Below are 14,854 nucleotides of genomic sequence, written 5' to 3' on the forward strand. Positions count from 1 at the left end.
ATCCATCCATCCATCCATCCATCCATCTATCTATCTATCTAATATCTATCTATCTATCTATCCATCCATCCATCCATGTCTGTCTGTCTGTCTGTCTGTCTGTCTATGTCTGTCTGTCTGTCTATGTCTGTCATATTTCATTTCTATAATACAGTAAGTAGTCTTTTTAAAAGTATGTAACTCTTTTCCAAAAGGGTATAAAGTGATAGCTTACCCAAAATGAATATGATTTACTCACCCTCGTGTTGTTCTGAACCAATATGACTTTCTTGCTTCGCAGAACACAAAGGAGAACATTTTGAATAAATAATTTTCCATGTTGTTTCCATGCAACTATAGCTTTTAAGCTTCAGAAATGACAAAAAAGCACCATAATTATTTTTTTATGAAAGTTAAAACAACAGTTATATCTTCTGAAGCCATACGCTAGCTTTGTGTGAGAAACAGACCAACATTTCAATAGTTCAATCGCAAAATCTACCCTATAGTTCAAAACAAATCGATGAATCCGTCTGAATAATTCCTTCTGATTCAGACTGATTCAATATTCAGTACTTCTATGTTTGTCATACAGGTTTGGAATGGCAGGATGCAGGGAAAAATGTGACCAAATTTTTATTTCGGTTGAATTATCCCTTTAAGGCTGTGGTTTTAAGAGGAAAATATAATGTAATATTTGAGCAGAAGAGCAGCTTTCCAACTAAATTTCATACCAGGTAAATGCAACACTCACAGTCTACAGCTAATGAGTCCCATCAGTCAAAGCTGAGTATAACACTCTTTCCTCACAACGAATGATGCAATGATTGCTCCACCAGTTTCAGATGTACCCAGCCACTTAGCGTTAGAAAAACACATTTGAAAATGACGGCGTCTATTTTTCACCTTCAGCACGCAGAGAATCTCAATTGAGATGAATAGCTCTACTTCACAGGTCTGGCACATTTAACAGCTTTACCTGAGAGTCCTCGGACATGCGTCAAAACCTTTTGACTTTAGTAGAACAGTGAAACATTGGATGAAACTAAAGGAATCAAATGTCCTTGTCACAAATATGCACCCATTTGAGACACAATCATTCAACGCAATTGCTTTTAGAGTCACTGTGTACTTCAACTGTGGTGCATAGCAAGCCTTTTTAGCTTGTCTGCAGCTTCAACCACTGCAGGTATATGCCAGCTGTCTTATTGAGATTTCTTGTAACAAAATATTGGTTTTAATCAAGTTATGGCAGTGCATTTACATGACGCATCTACAATTCTAATAATAACACTGTGCATGTGAACATATTGCAGTGGGCATGTTTTAGAGAGAAGTCCTTTCAGAAAGAAAAGAGTCTTGTCTCCTTTGACGACACACTATGTTAGGAGTTTTGATTAAAGTGCTCTAGTTTCTATAGTTCCTCAGAGACCTGCACAGATAAATCAGCTTGGCTCCCTCCACATAAAGACGAGACCGGAACTGAGTGGGTGAATGGAGAAAATGGGATATCAGTTAGACATAAATAATGTTTCATTGCAATGCACTGCTGAAGTGGCCTCGTAGAAGACTTAATGGTTCGTAATTAACATTCTCCATCCCGTCCCCGGACTCACATCCTACAGTATTTTCAGTGTTTCATAACAAAAGGTCGAAATGGTGATGAATTCCACATTGTTCATCGCCTTCGTCTGCACTTAAGTCTTGAGGACAGATGCACTTAAAGTCTTTAAAGAGAGATGCAAGAAAAGCAGGTCACCGTCGTTTTATTTCGCCCACTCGCTGAAATTTCACCGTAGGTCACAGCTGACACATCGTTTCAGCTTTTGAAGTGTGGTACGTCTGGTCAGTTGAATGTTCACTGAGCTGAATAATTTTTCCTCTGTATACAGCTAAAAGGTGCTTTTCATCAGTATTTTATAGCTGATGTACAAAAACGCAGGAGATATTTCTGATTTTATAGCTTCATTACAGTGCAGAGCTGAAATAACCACGTCTCCTGTATTTCACCAGCACCCATAAAGGTGCTTCGGCAACCAGTATTTTCTGTTTGTTGCAGTCAATGTTCATTTTTCTCTGCGGTTATTGCTTATCCAATCTGTTTTGGCCCATTATATGATTAGACAGTCCTATACACTTAGCAAAAATGGGTAAATTGTTTCAAAAGGTCGCAGTCAGCATTTTCTGGCAATATGCAACAATATGCATCTAATATAACAGCAGGTTGAATCTAAAAGAGGTGTCATACATACTGAGTTTCACCCTCAAAGTCTAGTTTTAAAAATGAGTCAGAAATGGAAAAGCAGACACGGCACATCAGAGCTTCAATAGGAAGACTAGCAGATTTATGACAACTGATGAACGCTATTGTATAACACAACACATTCCTGCCATGTAAACGTTATTTAAAGCCCATTTCTGCACTGCTACAATAGGATTAACAGTGGTCAGGAATGGTATTTTACAAAACAATTCCTGTAGCTTAAAAGATAGTTTCTTGGGTTTGTTTTCCCCTAATTAAAACTGACAGCTTGAATGCAGCATCTGCCAAAAATCTCATGGCAATTCATACGAATTTTAAGATTTTTGTTGCCCAATTCATATGAATTCGTACGAATGACCTACACCCGACCCCGTTGTAGAAATTGTACTGTAAGACTTGAGAAATTCTATGCCGGGCAGTCTGGTTGAGGAACAACCACTCCCTGAGAAGACAAAGGACTTTTCTGGAAATTAACATTTGAACTCTCTCTTGTGAAATTAGCATCACCATTCGAGACGCAAGTCTCACCTAAGCATCATCCTAATCTACATCTCTTTCCCTTGACCCCCCATTCCCCCGTTCCTTCTCTCTCTCGTGCTGAGATCACCTGAAATTCACCCAAAAATCTATATATGGTTTAATGTGAACAATTATCATACAAACTATACATGTTTGGTATCATTAGGAATGTCTCAGTGCGACTGGTACAAATGTCTCATTCTCCACAGAAGTAAACCAAAAGGTAATAGTTTTTAAGAGTTTAGAGATATCTTGGGTGTGTCTTCCAGGCAAATGACATCCTGCTCTCAAACGGTGTAAACTCTGAATTCAAATTCCCATTGTTAGCAAATGTTTCCATGTGAGAGAAGTTTCTGTCTCGGTCTGGGTATTTAAAGAAAGTGCACAAAAGGCTCAGGGCGATTTGTAATGAGATTGGCCCATAATGCTTAGTGTCTCTCAGACACTCAGCATCATGTATTTCTTCAGTCAGGTACATCTTTTACTCTTTATCTCTGAGCATTTGATATTGTTGTATTGATTATCTTTGAACTGATTACGAGATTGGCATAATTTACCTGACATAATAAATTGCTACATTTGGCATTACTGCGTAATTCAGGGTTAAGTACACACTAGATCCCAGTTTAGATGGAGCGTGAGGCACATCTGGTGGGATTCTAGATTCCTGACTAACTGCTTGTTAGTTGTTATGCAGTCACAGGTGCAGGTTTAAAGCAGCGTTTGGAGAGGCATTATCTTAATGTATTAGCCATAACCTCTGGTTATTGTTTGGGCTTGTTATAAGTTGTTATATGCTCGACTGTCAGGGGCTACATGGGTACTTTTTAACAATTGCAAGTGTGTTGCGCCATTGTTAAACTGTTTTTGCCATAACCTTTGGTTATTGATCAGACTGGCGAGTTTGTGATTGTGAGATCCATGTAGTATTAACGGCAGGCGCTGTCACGGAGAGAACAGAGAACCCAAGAGCAAATGCAGGTAAAATATCAGTCTTTAATGAAACAAATGCAGTGGGCCACGAAACAGGCAAAGCAAAGTTTTCTTGAATAGTAATGCAACGAAAACAGCAGGGAGTCCCTGGGCTGAGTAGCAGTGGTCTGCGAGTGGTCACAGTCGTTAACCAGCAGCCGTCGAGAGGCAGGCAGCAGGACCGGAGACAGGCTTCAGCAGCAGGGTAACAATACAACAATAATCTGGCAAAGAAGCAGGAAAAGAGGTAGCTAGAAATAGCAAACATAATCAAAGGGAAGGAATGAACAGGTGAGAAGATGATCAGCGCAATTGCTGATAGTAATGAGAAACAGCTGAGAGAGCGAGTGAAGGTGCGTGCGAGTGTGTGCCTGAGTGTGTGTGTGCGTGAGTGTGTGTGTGCGTGAGTGTGAGTGCGTAATCAGGGGAGAGAGAGAAAAGAAGAGAGTTTAACCTTGGTTCATGACAGGCGCGACTCTCTGAGCGACATAGATTCCTAATGAACAAGTAAAATAAAAAGTTAAAAGTTAAATAGAATAATCAAATGTATTGCTAATCTATTATATAAATGACCAACAACAAATTGGCAATCTAACCTAAATTCGAGGTTGTGATAAAAGTTTAATTCGAATCAAATTACTTTGCCACGCGGAAAAGACAATAACACTTCACCTGCTTATCGGAAACTGTCGTTGGACCGATTGGGCAGGCCTTACAGTACGACTTAGCCACCTCGTAAAATTCGTACGAATTGCCGTGAGATCGGGTTGATTATTTTAGATTCGCTTTTTGGAATTAGCCACCTTTTACTCACTCGTATGAATTCGTACGAATTGGTCATGAGATATAGCCTGGCTAACGTCAGACCTCGTCTCATTGAGACGTGGTCTGGGAACCACATGTTAATTTTCTCGTATTTGAGGCATGGTTTACACCGTTTATTGGGCGCTACAAATGTCTATCAAACGCGCCTGTACGTAGCTCATAGCCAATCGTTTCAATTATACCAGATGACGTACGTAGAGCAACAGAAATTCGACGAGGAAGAAGACGATGGGTCATACATTTATGTGTACACGATGGCGTTCAGCGACTATTGCCGTTTGTGCAAGACAAACATGAGGGTAGAAGGTAAATGTGCAGTGCACATGTTGATATAAACAAACTGCTTCGGTGTGTCGCATAGACGTCGTCATCGTCTTGCTGCTCCCTCCCCAATCTGTGATTGGTCCCCTCGCTGAGGCGAAAATCTGGTCCATGGATTCCAGGCTGCCTAGCATCGTGAATAAAATCGCGCTGCGCGCAAGGCAGCATGGGGAGACCTAGGCTACATGAGATAGCCTTGGAATAATCATCTTATTCTCAAAACATGACATTTACACAGATGTTTGCTGGCAAACAACTTATATGGTTAAAGAACAACACAAACTTTTATACTCAAGGTCAGACATGATTGTCTACCAGGTGAGCATTTCCGAGTGTTATAATGGAAGCAAACAGATCTATTCCCCTTAGTGGCCACTTACCAGACAGAGAAGCCAAGGGCTCTGGAATCAAAGGTGAAATGCATTTTGCCCGTATGCTGCAACCCACGACACTCACAGTCATCCTCAGACATGCGTATGCAGTGATGAGGTGCAGTGATGAGGCTGACAAGAGACGGACAGATCGATACCGTCGAAGAGTGCTGGAATGCTGCCGGACACGGGGCTGATGGGAATCGGGAGGTTATGTCGGAGTCATTCCTAAAACAAGGAGGAAATGATCTCTAAGCCTGAGGGAGTCTCTGGGGCAGCACTGCACTGAGACTCTAATATTAGCTGAGAATCTGCAGTGAGTAATGAGAGTTACATAGGAAAGAAAAATCACATCTCTTTAAAATCTCACTTGTTTTTCCTAGACAGGAAAATAATAGCAAGCAGAGACAGTTGCATAAGTTTTATCCTGACAATAATGACCCCAGTAATCTCGCATGCGTCTCACTCCCCATCCATAAGAAAACAGTAATTCTGAAAATGTTTTGGTCTCCCATTCATGTGTAAATAACTTTTTAGATCACTGAATGGGGTTTTTGAAAACCGATCTTAAAATATATATATATATATATATATATATATTTTTGTGATTCATGTAAACTTCATGTCAAATATTAATATTATTTTTAATTGGCAATGGTTGCAAATATTGGGTGTTTTGACAAGCGTTTGCATGGTAAAAAGCTGTTGTAATGGATACGGTTTTTATTTCCAAACAAGCGAAAACTGTTTTCAGAAATATTACATGTGTAATATAGTATTCATAGTATACATTTTACAAGTGTACAAATAGTATACATGTGGACAAAGCCTCATAAAAAAGTTTGAAAATATCTCAACAGTGTTTCAAAATACAAAGTCTCCAATCAAAAGTCAGAGATTTCAATATAAACTTAAATATTTCTCATCAACTATCTGTTCAAGACCAAATAATCTAGTCACAATAATTTCATAGCTTTATAGTTTACAGTATGTGCTGGCAAATTTTGTAGCGTGTAAGTAGCTGGAGTTTTGCATCAAAGATACAAGAATGGATGATTGTTTAAAGCCTGTTAGACAGTCTTGACAATGTGGCATTGCATAATGATTAATTGAGGGGTTCAACAAACACTGATGAATAAAAGATTAAATGGCTCTGTTGGCCACTGATCCATCTATAATCCTTGAAAGCAGTCCATTGAATTGATTAGAGGAGTTGTGTGCCAATTTCTTAACATGGGTTTAGATTCTTAGTTATGTTTATACGGTCAAATGACAGATTTAAAAACGGAGTTTCTGTGTTTGTTTTGTTGGTTTACACTGGATTAAACCCAATTGTGAACTAATGAAATAATACGACTGCATATTACATATTCCTTTTCTGAGTTCTAGAGTTCGGAAATATGAAAAATAAATCAAATTTATATAAACAAAAGAAGAATGATTTACTTTTTATTGAATCAAAATTCTACTTTATTGAACTATTATCAACCACTGGCATTTATAAATGTTTTGAAATTGTATGACAAAGCCTCGTTTGCTGAAATCATGGGATTTGGTCAGTTTGAAATGCCCTTCAAAGCATTTATTTAAAACAAAAGCTTCGTAAAGTTTTCTAAGTTTCGTAAAGCAGTGTTTCGAACATGTTCATCACTATTCGCAAGCCATTTAGCTTCCATAATCATATATATTTCTGAGGAAAACTTGATCTAAGAGTTTGGAAAACCTGCTAAACAGGATCAATTTATCCAAGTGAAAACTATTAGGATGAGCAAGTAATATGACAGCCTCTCAGAGATGAACATCCCAATTGAATAATCAAATATCAAATACTTACTTTCTCTATAGTTTCTCTGTGTCAAAGCATGTAAATCTTTAACAAGTTTACATATAGCCAGGAGGAACAGAAGCTCCTAGTGGACGTGGATGGCTGACAGTTCAGTGTGTGAGATATCGTCTGTGAAAGACTAATTAACAGCAAGTTTCTTCTGCTCGGCACCTCAAACACTCTGTTCTCTGTGCTTGACTAAAAGATAAAACCTGTGTGTGGGAACAGGGCTGATTTTCATCATTTGAGGTTGTTAAAATGACCCAGTGCTGCAATTTAGACACCAATTTACTTGTAACACCCACTCCCAGAGATCATTTGGATTCCTGCAATCTGCGATTCAGTCCAGATTCAATCATAGCTGGAGAGTCATTTTCATGCACTGTCATGAGAAAAGTAACAATAATTTGACTGCTTTATCACTGAATGTAAAAGAGACACTTCCCTTAAAGGGATAGTTCACCCAAAACTAAAAAAATTCTGTCATTAATTACTCTCCCTCGTGTCGGTGGATCTTTTTGAGGAAATCTGAGAGATTTCTGTTCCTCGATTCACAGCTACGCAACTACCACTTTGATGCTTCAAAAAGTTCATAAAGAGATCGGAAAAACTAGAGTCGTGTGTCCATCAAAGCGTTTTTTTTTTTTACGCTATGAGCGTATAACGAGGCGCTGAGCGCTCTATGTTTTTTACAGGTCGCCGAGAGTTGAAGAATGTTCAACTTTGAGTTAAACGCAGCACTCTTCACTGTCACTTTTTACCCAGCCGTCTAATCGCAGTTGAGGAGGGGCGGGACTAATGCCACACCGACCAACCGCCACATTCTGCTTGTACAACGTCAACAGATGACAACAACAAGCATAATAATGGAACAAAATAATTTAAAACAAGAGCCAGAGAGAATATGTTACATTGTATCGACATTTTAATATAGAATCAGCACAGAAACTAAATATGTGTAAAATGAGATACTAGTAACACTTTTGCGGATATTCCGCACCATAACAAGTAATGCGTCTCAACTGAAATAAAAGCTGCGCTGCCAAAACGCTCTCAAGCGCCCACAGCTCTGCGTTTTCAGCAGAGAGCCTAGCGTTTTCAGCTGGCTAAAAACGCTTTGGTGGACACCCGGCCTAATCCATATCAATTGAGCGGTTTAGTCCACATCTTCTGAAGAAACACAATTGCTTTATATGATAAACATTGAATTTAGACTTTTGTGAAGATTATGCTCAGTAACAAAACATGTACAGTATGAATCATAAATGTTTGTTGGTCGCAGAGCTTATTTTCTGCAATTACACAAGTGCCAATGGGAAAATCCTACTGTGGTTTTGGTAATGCTAGCTTACGTGTTGGCCTACAAAATACGCTGTCACTCCAATGCTCTACATTGGAAGCTTGGATGAATTTAAACTTCTCCAACACATCTGTTTTTAATTTTTAAAGTCGACTTGTTTGGTTCAGGTGTGCTTGAACTTCAGGAAAGTAGATCTCCAGGTGCAGCACTCAACACCCCTGACCTAAAAAAATGCATTAAACTAGTTTGAATACGGCTGCTTAGCTAAGACTTTTAATTAGGTGCTCTATATGCTATTAGGTCTATTTGCTGTTATTCTGAATCAGACCCTGAAAATCAGACATTCAGCATCAGCGTCCACCAGAAAAATATGACTACAACCACATTGCTGAACAAAAGGTTGTCAGAAAACCTTTGAATCATCACTGCCTATGACAGGTTGATTTACGCAGTTCCCCGGCAACAGAATCTGGGTTGCTCACAGTCTTTCATTTTCTAATCTGGAAGCTGTCTGAGGGTCTCAGCATGGTTGTTTTAATGCCAGACAAAAACATGCCCCAAGGAACCCTGAGAGGAAAACTGAACTTAAAATACTTAATGTGCTTGATTCATAAAAGATTGAAATGGTTCTCGTAGCCTAAGGACTGGGTTAAATATAGATGAAAAGCACTGTATGGACAACAGTGTCAGCTAGTATGATGGTGGTGGCAAACAAGCACATCGCTTTGAATGCATCCTGCATTGTTTATTTGTATAAAATGTGAAATTAGAGTGTCATGTGTTGAATTAATTTATATTAGAAGTATAAAATACACTACAAAATGAATAACATTCTACAGTCTAGCACACATTGCATCAGTTATTCAGACATTTCCCACTAACACAAACTAAAGTATACATAGGTGTGTGTCCCATCACTTCTGAAAGACACTTTGCATTCCCCATATAACACACCTAACACCTCCTCCATGTAAACGGAGATGGTTATTCATTTGAGGGACTCTTCAATCTTAGTGGCGTTCGCTCTGATTATGTCAAGCTGAGAGATAAAATGGGATGTTCTCTGCGGCTGAATCAATAAACCTTAAGGAATAGCTCATCATTTACTCAGCCTCATGTTGTCCCAGACCCGTATGACTTTCTTTCTTCTGTGGAACACAAAAAATCGGATGAAAAGAGGAAAAATCGAATGAATGAAGTTTAAAGCTTTCAAGCTTCAAAAAAAGGGCACGAAAGCACCATAAAAGTCACCTATACAACTCATGCACTATACGTTATCAAGCCATACAATAGCTTTGTGTGAGGAACAGACCAATGCTTGAACAGCCAAACAATGCTTTGTTCCTTTTTGCTTGGGTTGCAGGAAAACATGTTTTATTTTACTTTCTATCCATGTTTTGATCCCTCTCTTCTCTCACCTTTAGTTCATTCACATCGTGGGATGAACTGCTCTATCATGTGGTCTATATTACAGGTTTGCACAATGGAAAATTGTCTCCTTGCGGATAACGCAACAAAGCCTGATCCTGGTCCTTTTCTCCCTTGTAATTGCAGGTTATAAGTGCATAAATGCTGTCGACCCAGAAAGTGAATCCCAAAGATATCTCAAGAACCAAAGGGTTTATTTTGGCACAAAAGCTCAACTCGGCCAACAATCGGGAATCAACACTCAATACTTTCCTCGGTAAGAGGCTTTTTATTGACAGACTGATTTTCTGCTCCATTTAAGAAAACCAAGATTTGAGAGCATTTCATAATTGTAACTTGTAACCTGTTGACAATGCAATGCAACAAACTAAAGGCCAGTTAACATCACAATAACAATAAAGATGTAGTTCTAAAAATCTTTCTAAATATAGAAAACCGGAGTCCTCATCAACTAACGATAATGCCAAATGGCGCTTTTCCACTGCATGGTACGGTACGGTTCGGTACGGCACGGCACGCTTTGGCGCTTTTCCACTGCATGGTACGGTACGGCTCGGTTCGGTACGGCTCACTTATGGCGCATTTCCACTGCATAGTACGGTACGGCACGGCTCGCTTCGGCTCGCTTTAAATGGTATCACCTCTGTTGAGGTTCCAAGCGTACCGTACCGATACTAAACGTGACGTGAAAACACTGCAGATCACTGATTGGTCAGACAGAATCGTCACTTCAGCGTCATTGTATTTGCAACACGAGACATTAAACCCGCTAGATTTAAATAGCCAGACAACAGCCAACGCAGTAGCAACTGTTTTTAGAGTATTTACTTGACAAAATAAGTTAAAAAAAAAGAAATGGCTGAATCGTGGTCAGTGGACGAGGTGCAGACGTTCCTCTCGTTGATTGCCGCCGGACCTACAAACAGTGTAGGGACAAAGAGGCGACAACTATTAACGATCAGTCCCACCCACTTTGAAACGGTACTAACTGCAGTGGAAAAGCAACCGAGCTAAAGCGAACCGAACCGTGCCGTACCGAGTCGAGTCGTACCACGCAGTGGAAAAGCGAAGCGAGCCGAACCGTTCCGCGCCGAGACGAACCGTACCGAGCCGAACCATGCAGTGGAAAAGCGCCAATAGAGGAACCAGGTGCCACAATGGAATCACTTTCAGAATTTTTTTTTTCCAGCTGATGAACGATAAAAACATTGACAGCCAATCAGAATCCTTCCTGCTCTAAAGAGCCTTAATACGAAACATTTTACAGGCCAAACATATCAACTTGTTTAAAGTCAATGTGAAATCAAAATTTAACCTATTTATTTTATAAAAAATTCAGGGATGGTAGAAGTCTACTTTTCACATCTCCAAATAATTCCAGATAAATCAAACAACATTACTAATAATCACTCACTCAAAATTGTTTTTATTTTATTTCTATATAATTATTTGTCAAACTAATTGCTTTTTAGGTTGAAGTTAAATATTTTTTAGTTAAAAAGAGAAAACCCCCCACATTTGTAGCCTTTTATTTCTTTTTCTTTTTCTGTTGTAAAGTTGCGCTTAGACTTGAGTCGAATCCGTATGTTCGTTTGGCCGAACATACAAGTTTAAAATATTAATATTTTTCTTACACAAACTCATCACTTTGCTTCAGAAGGCCTTTATTAACCCCCCGGAGCCGTGTGGAGCACTTTTATAATGGATGGATGCACTTTTTTGAGCTTCAAACTGATGGTTGCAAGTGGTTGAGTTTATTATAAATTATATAACTCTGATTGTATTCGTCTGAAAGAAGAAAGTCATATACGTACACCTGATGGCTTGAAGGTGAATAAATTACCAACTGGCATATCATTTTGATTCATTTTTAATTTATTAACAGCCCTGTTTTAAATCTCTGAACGACATTATTTCTGGCATTTGCTGTTTTGCTCCCTAGTTGTGCATTAAAGTGATATCCAATCGGCCATGAACCTCATTCCTAGATTACCTTTTGGTTCTGGGAGCAGCAGAGTCACTGAAAAGCTTGTTTTTCCCCCCGAAGGGCAGGAAGCATTGAGAGAGAGAGAGAGAGAAAGAGAGAGAGAGAGAGAGAGAGAGAGAGAGAGAGAGAGAGAGAGAGAGAGAGAGAGAGAGAGAGAGAGAGAGAGAGAGAGAGAGAGAGAGAGAGAGAGAGAGAGAGAGAGAGAGAGGGAGAGAGAGGTATTGTACAAACTTGCTATGTCTCGCTGCCAAATTGAAATGTAAATGTAATGCGGTCTCTGTTTGCTCCTACTTAAGCAGAGCTCGCATAAACATCTTCCACACGGTGCCAGACAGGGAGATGTGGGCCGACACTGTTCCTCCGAGTATGTGAGAGAATTATATGCATGGATAGATGCACCTACAGCAGTCATGCTGTAAATGAGATTTACACTATTTATGAGCGTAATGAGCGTGCCGTAGGGCAGGAAAATTAATAGCAACTATATGAATTTCCAGATGAGAGGATATCTACATTACTGTATGCTTTTAAAAATGAACCGATTACAGACTATTTGAAGTCATGTATGCCTCACTTAACAGGGAGTTATTTATCTGGGACCTGCTATGCAATTGGAAATTGGTTTCTTCTTGCAGCCTCACTTCTCTCAAGCATGTATTTAGCTTTCAGATTACAGAGAATTTGCTACAAAACGTTTGCTTTTTGCCTCAGGACCTCCCTGAAGTGCACAGTTTCACTGTCTTTGCTCATGGGTTCTGATGGCAGGTTGTTTTGAGCCATTGTATGTTTATTTCATGCTTTGAGCCTTCAAAAAAAGATCAGGGTCAGAAAAATTTGTACATATAAAATGTTAAATATAATTGTTACTGTATGTGTTTTGATTGTGTTTTTCCTGTGCCTGTTATTTGACCTGTAGTTTCTCAGTTTGTTTGATTAATCATCCCGTTCACCTAGTGTTGTCACTAATTATCTTGTTAGCTCTGTTGTTTGCTCTGTGTATATAATCCCTCAGTTTGAGTTAGTTCCCTGACCAGCAATCTACCACATTTCTGAAATTGTGAATTTTTACCTGGTGCATGAAAATTCCAAAAAGACCAAATTCACTTTAAATACCTGGATGATGCACTAATTAACTAAAAAAAAAAAAAAAAAAAAAAAAATTGTGGACAGTTGGACACTCCATTATGGAAGCATGTTTTCACCACTGAATAAAAAATAAAAAAGTTAATTGCGACTTTTTATCTCACAATTCTGACGTTTTTCTCAGAATTGCGTGATAAAATCAGAATTGCGTTATGTATAAAGTAGCAGTGTGTTATAAAGTCAGAATTGTGAGATATAAACTTGCTAGAGTGAAATAGTCAACAGTTATAAAGACAAAATTGCATGATATAAAGTCATAATTGCAAGGAAAAAGTCATAATTGCGAGAAAAAAGTCATAATTGCAAGTTTATATCTCACAATTCAAATTATTTCTCCCAATTGGAGTTTTTATTCTACAGAGCCCCTAAAGGGACATGGTGGTGGGAAAAATTTGGGATGGGAGAAAAATATATTTCTCAAATCTTTTGCGTTCCCTCGCAAAACTTTTGTGTTCCGCTGAGAAACTTTGCGTTCCCTCGCAAAGATATTTGCATTTCCACGCAAAACTTTTGCGAGGGAACGCAAAAGATTTGAAAAATATGTTTTTCTCCCATCACCATGTCCCTTCAGGGGCTCCATAATATTCCGCAATTATGAGGGGGAAAAAAGTCAGAATTGTGAGATAAAAAGTCCCAATTATCTCTTTAATTGTTTTTATTCTGTGGCAGAAACATAGCCTAGAAATCTAGACGCAACCTAGCGGCAGCAAAATTTATTTTGCAGCCAGGGTAGTCTAGCAACTCTCCATTGGCTTTCGAGCTGGAAAAACCAAACTCTAGTCAGACCAATCACAATCGTGTATAGAGTCGGCGGGCGGGCTTAACATAATGAGGACAGAGTTGCGACGAATCCCAGCTACTTGAAAACAAAGAATGGCTGCTGCTGCTGCTGGCGAACAGCGGTCTATCAAATTGGCTTTGGCCGTGACTCTGGAGGACTTGGAGTTAAGCTTTTCTTTGAGAAAGGAACAAAGAACGGCACTAAAGTCATTCTTAAAAAAGGAAGATGTGTTCGGAGTTTTGCCGACCGGATCTTTGCCGCTGAGACTACGTCACCTTCGTCGTTGCTCTGGTTGGTTGTAGCGCTATCCTATTGCGTGCAGAGGGCATTTGAAAGACAACCATTTATCCCGCCTCTCGGATTGAGCCATCCCAATGCTGAGTTCCCAGACCTAACATCTTGATGTGGGTTTGGCTTGCCAGGGTAGCAGAAACAAGCTTCCATGCTTAATTCACTTCACTGAACTCGCAGGAGGGGGTGGGACTATCAGACTCTGATACTGAATGATAAAGTTACCTTATAAAATTCATAAACTACACGGTTGAGTACATAGCGCATCATTTGGAACACAACTAACACCCTAGCAACATGCCAAAAACATTCTAAATGACCCGGCAACCACCCACTGAGTTGTGCACAGCCAAGCACCACTCTATGAAGGTTAGCATAGTGTGAGATTTCATCATCCTGAAACCACTCATTGGATACTGAATTATTATTGCTAATGTTTAAATATACATATACCTTAAAGCCGCAGTCACCTGATTAGATTAATATTAGATTAATTTCACCCCACTCCACGATCCTTCAGCCCCCACTGAATGGAGTTTATTAGAGGCCTTATAAATGCGTGTAACTCCCAGCTGCTGGCGTGATGTACAGTCTGTGCCTTCATTCTCATGCTGCCAAGCCATTTGGGACGAATGTGTTTGTTCGTGGAATACAAAATATCCTTTTGAATAATGAAGTGCAAAAATGAGAAACAATGTGGGTTCATAGACAGCATTTGACACATTACCAACACACCAGACCAGAGCTGTTAAAATAGCCAAAGTTAACATTACATCAAAATTGGCCTGTTTTTCTTTCCTAACACATTATGCATGATATATCAGTGCACACAATATTTGAAAGTGAAAA

General features: G+C 39.3%; 1 protein-coding gene across 1 annotated transcript in view; it reads right to left on the minus strand.

Moving 5' to 3' along the window:
* Positions 1–5,341: 5,341 nt before the first annotated feature.
* The window catches only part of fam43b (family with sequence similarity 43 member B), a 40,794-nt gene continuing 31,281 nt past the window's right edge, over positions 5,342–14,854 (minus strand). The window contains exon 4 of the transcript XR_013794833.1: positions 5,342–5,478. The gene's annotated coding sequence lies outside the window, so the exon portion shown is untranslated. The remainder of the gene's footprint in view (positions 5,479–14,854) is intronic.

The sequence above is a fragment of the Phoxinus phoxinus genome (genome assembly GCF_949152265.1).
Source record: "Phoxinus phoxinus genome assembly, chromosome: 18".
Classification (NCBI taxonomy): Eukaryota; Metazoa; Chordata; class Actinopteri; order Cypriniformes; family Leuciscidae; genus Phoxinus; species Phoxinus phoxinus.